Source organism: Lathyrus oleraceus, chromosome 1, assembly GCF_024323335.1.
Source record: "Lathyrus oleraceus cultivar Zhongwan6 chromosome 1, CAAS_Psat_ZW6_1.0, whole genome shotgun sequence".
Taxonomy (NCBI): Eukaryota; Viridiplantae; Streptophyta; class Magnoliopsida; order Fabales; family Fabaceae; genus Lathyrus; species Lathyrus oleraceus.
The window spans coordinates 413,920,373-413,925,526 of record NC_066579.1 but is presented as its reverse complement, the minus strand read 5'-3'; the positions used below and the strand labels follow the sequence as shown (position 1 = coordinate 413,925,526).

Below are 5,154 nucleotides of genomic sequence, written 5' to 3'. Positions count from 1 at the left end.
CCTCCAAAAAGGGATGAAATCTGAACCCAAGAGTAAAATTAGTGTGAACCATATGTGGGGGTAGCCAGAGCGTGGTGCCACTTATGGTATGGCTGAAAACAAAGAGAATTAAGTGTTTGGTTTCATATCACAAGCAACTCTTGGTTCACAAGCTGACACAAGATAGAGCTCAAAGAGATAGTGTATTTGGCTCAAAGATAACAACATATCACGTGGAATGGATGGTTCAATGGTTGAAGGTAGATAATAGTTCATGAAAGATATAAGTGGTGCCCTAAGGCCATAAAAATAATTAGGATTGTGCTCGCCAAGGATTCAAAGCCTTGTGCCTAAGTATTCTCATTGTGAAATGAGAGAGTCGGAGCACTCGTAGTTCATGGAACCACGAGAACAAAGAAGAGAGATAAGGAAGTTATAAAAAGTATAACTTGTACCAACAGAATGATGGACACAAAAGTATGTTTGCCTAAGCTATAGGGACTTATAAGACAAACACGATTCCAAGGGCTAACTGCAGTGGAAACAAAGAGAGAGGTGTTTTCCTAAGCAATAGGGACTTATAAGACAAACACAACTTCAAGGGTTGGCTGCAGTGTTGTTTAGTACAGTGAATAATATATCACAGTACGGAAAAAACAATTTGAAATCAAAGAAGAATGGTATATTGGATCCATGAAGGAATAATCTTCAAACCTAAGAGTGAACAAGCGTCTTAGCCAAAAAAAAGAAGGAATGACGTGTTTGGTTTTGTTGCCAAACATCTCTTGATTCATAGGGTGGACTGCCGTTATATTGTCCTAAAAGGATGTGCATGCAATCCAAGGAGGAATTGTATTTGATCTCAAGAAGATAGTATTGATTGATGAATGAAGAAAAACTGAGGTGGAAATAAATAAGGTAGTAATAAATAGGGTAACCCGCGGAGAATCTGAATTCTCGTGCCTACATATTCTCACCGTGCAATGAGAAAGTCATAACTTTTGTAGTTTAGCCCACTAGGGCTAACAGCAAGAGACTGTGGCAAGAGAAGTGATATATTGATTGGCAAGGTATACAACCCTTCGATGCAGAAAAAGGAGTGCCCAGGTTCACAACTTGCTAGACAAGGAATCACTACTAGAGTCTATAACTTATAATGGGAAGGAACTGAGCTACCAAGGTCTACAACCTAAAAGGCAGAGAGAAAGGATGCTAGAGTCCAACTCTCAGGGAAAAGGAAAGCATTTCCAAGGTCCATAACCTGATAGGCAAGGGGATTCCTAAGAGTCCATAACTCTACAAGGCTAATCAAAGGGATTGTCAAGGAATATAACCAAGTGCCAAAGTCTATAACTCCATAGGCACAAAAAGAGCTTGCCAAGGTCCACCATCTCAAGGGGTAAGATCAAGTTGCCAAGGTCTATTACCTTAAAGGCAAGAAAGATTGCCAAGGTCCAAAACCTAACAGGCAAGAAGGATTACCAAGGTCCAAAACCTAACAGGCAAGAAAAGTTTTCCAAGGTCCAAAACCTAACAGGAAAAAGAGGATTGAATTGATTGAAAAAGGGTGTACAACCACAAGGTGCTGATAGCAACAATGCTCCATTATTGAAGTGTTGAATAATTGATGCTTGCTTGAAGGAGGCTTGTCAATTGTATGATTCAAATTGCACTAAAGTCTATGAACAAAGGCAAATACCTTGAGAAACCAGACCATTCCTCTCGTGCCCAAGGATACCCTAAACAAGGATAGGAATTCTCCACTCTCATCATTCTTTGTTTCTTAAGGCTCATGGCGTACAACTTTGAATCAGAATTGGCAAGTTGCTGATAGGAGATCCTGGGTGTTGATCATGATGGTGCAATGCTACTTTTCGTAGAAGAATACTTGACATTCATTTGATTTAAATTATGCTAAAGTCTATGAATAAAGGTGAATACGATGAGCAATTGGGTCATTCGTGCCGCACCCAAAGATATCCAGAATGAGTTAATGGAATTCTCCACTCTCATTTATTCTCTATTTCTTAAGGCCCGTGTCACAGAATCTGAATGATGATTGACAAGTGTTGACCTTTGATGTGCTTGAGAAGTAGTCAACTTTGTTAGTTGTGCTTGACTGACATTGACTTTAAAGTCTTGATCTTGGATTTGAACCTCGAGATCTTGAGTTCCTGAGATTTAGCATATCCAATACAACTTAAGCACAATGGTCTTGCCATATCAAGTGATCAAGGGTCTTTTGATAACTTGAATAGGCTTGGGGGATTACAACACAATACAAAGGATTTGGTTGACAAAAGTGACCTTTAGTCAATATTAATCAGTGGGATTAAGAGAAATTAGATATGCTATGTACAACAATTTAATGATTAATCAGTTAATTGGATCAAATGGTTCTAAGTAAACTCTAAGCTAAGGGATCATGCCAAAATCAGAAATCCTATACCTAAGGGTAAAATGGTCAATGTGTATAAATTTGATTAAATGGAAATAAAATCAAGATTATTTAGAACCAATTAATCAATTAAAACAATTCATGAATATGTGATGAAAAATTAAATTAAGCTAAGTTCAATTAACGAAAACCTAAAATTTCTAAAGGTTTTAATTAATTGATTAATTAACAATTATATCTACTAATGACAACTAATTGATTAAATCATAATTAACTAATTAAATGACTAACATAAATTATAATTAATCCATATAACAAACATGATTAATCAATTAAGAAAAAAAATAGAAATATGATTAAGCCTAATCATAAGTGATTAAATTAATTAAGTGATTAATTAATTAAGATTCAAGGGGTGTGCAAGCCCAAAGCAGGTGGTGTGTATTGAAAGGTGCTTGGTCCAGCTAGGCCCCCAATCCCAAGCTCCAAACCACCAAAACGGACCCAAGCCAACATATTCAGGCCACACACAAACTCAACAAACTCAACTTCATTTTTGATTCTACGCTTCTTCACTCTCAAAAAAATAAAACACAAGCTATGAAGAAATCGACTCCGGATCCAAGATGGAGCTTCACCAAATTCCTATTCAATTCGTCGTCCGTCCTTACCAAATCGGAATCAATCCGTATTCATGCACAAAATTGAGAAGATTTGCGGACGTATCGTGGCCGCGTTCGATAAATTTAATCTGATAGTATGAGCAAGAGGCAGTTGCTCATGATGATGCAATGCTTCTCCGATGACTGTGCAAGTACCAATTCTCCTCTTTTCTCTTCTTCGATCCGCTTCTCTGCTTTCAACTCTTTTGTTCTTCTTCTGCTCTTTGATTCCTCTTCTGTTCTGTGTGTGATCGTGGTTATTGCTATGTTAATGCATGCGTGAGAGAGCTTGAAACTGGTGGAGAGTGAGAGATTTTGATGAAGAGAAATGTGAGATTTGCAATATGAGTCTGTGGAGTGAAATGAAGGAGCGCAAGTGAATTTCTGTGATTTCAGAAAAATGGTGATTATGCTAATGATTGGTCAAAATGAAAAGTGATTGGATTAGAATGATAACTCTGTTAGAAATTTTCATGTTGAAGTCTGTTGGAGGCTTAATATTCTATTATTAATCTCTGTTAGGTTTAGTTTGAGTTGGTTGAGTTCTGTTAATTGTTAGTTTGTTAGTTGTTAGATGCTTCAGTTAGTTAAGTGAAGTTAGAATATTATTGAATTAGATGAACTATGTTATATTGTGGTGCTTATTATTGTGCAGTTAGAGTTAGGAGGTTATGGTTAGTTTAAATTCATGTTAATGAAATGTTGTTATCAGTTAACTATGAATTAGTCAGTTAACGAACTGTTAATTGTTAGCAATTAGGGAAATTAGAAGATCCTGATTGTTATGCTGGACTGATTGCTATGTTAAATTCTTACCATGAAAGTATTAGTAAATAGCATTAGTAATTGGTTAGTAAGTTAGAAACAAGTTTGAACTGTTGTCAATAATGCAACTAGATTAGACTGTTATGATGAAAACCATGTTATGCTTTGACTATACCTGTTGTGAATTGGATGGTATCTATTAGGTAATTAATGATGCATGCTAAAGTTGCAAAATGTTATTGTTAACTCCCAAAAGGTTATGAACTGTTAGGGATGATTATGCTTGTTATGTGGTTGGAAATTGAATTGATATCATGGTGTATGAACATGAGTTGTTAGTTTTTTACTCCAGTAGTAAATGTTATTATCATGAGCATGATTGCTTGATGTCATGTATGGACGTGGTTAATGCTTGATGTCATGCAACTTAGGACTTGAAAGTTAGGTATGTGAGCCATATGAATGAACCTATGTATGCTAATGTATGGACTGATTCTGCATTGTTTATGGATTGAGTGCAGGGCTAGCTTGACAAAGTTGCAAGGTAAGGTGGAGGCAAGGCAAGTGAGCATTCATGGCATAGCAAGAAGCAAACTTGGTGCAAAGTTGAGTTTTCTTGCTCATGAAGCAAATGGAGTCATGGAAGATTGAAGAATGAAGAATGAAGCTACAATTAGTACTAGGGTTTAGGTCATGGAAAAAGAGGTTGATTGACTTTGGTCAACCGGTTGACAAAAAGTCAACCTTTGTAAAATTTACGTTTTTTTTTTTTGTATTTCCTTTTGTAATGGACAATATAAGTGTTGAATGAATGAATGGACCTTTATTTGAATAGAATGATCTTTACATCAATGAAAACTGTCTTATTTTTCAAATAAATAACATCCCTCCAAATAAATTCAAATTTGAATCATAACTTTGAATGGACTATGGACTTGTAACACTTGGCCAAGTGAACTTATGAATGAGAAATATGAATCAAGAACTAATGGGCCAATGAATGCACTATAAATAATGAATCAATGGATTATGGACTTAAGGGAAACCATGAATGAAACAAAGCCTTGGACTAAATGGATCACAAAACACATAAACATATAACAAGCCTTAGTCAAGAGATGATTGATTCCAAACATACAATAGCATGATGCAAACAACAATGGCCAAATGTCTTATGCCATGAATTATGGTTTTATTCCATTGCAAGATCAACAAACAAACTCCATGGTCATCAAAAGTTAAAAACACCCACAATTAGGGTTTCGTGTTTAAATACAATGTCACCAGACAAATCATATGATGCGTGATCCCAAAACAAGCAATGGGCCCTCTCAAACAAGCCCCAAGATA

At 36.1% G+C, this 5,154-nt stretch overlaps 1 long non-coding RNA gene across 1 annotated transcript; it reads left to right on the top strand.

Moving 5' to 3' along the window:
* The first annotated feature begins 2,911 nt into the window (after positions 1–2,911).
* On the top strand, positions 2,912–4,636 carry LOC127077075 (uncharacterized). The gene is made up of 2 exons (XR_007787065.1): positions 2,912–3,191; positions 4,326–4,636. It is a non-coding gene; the product is annotated as an uncharacterized LOC127077075 (long non-coding RNA).
* Positions 4,637–5,154: the final 518 nt, after the last annotated feature.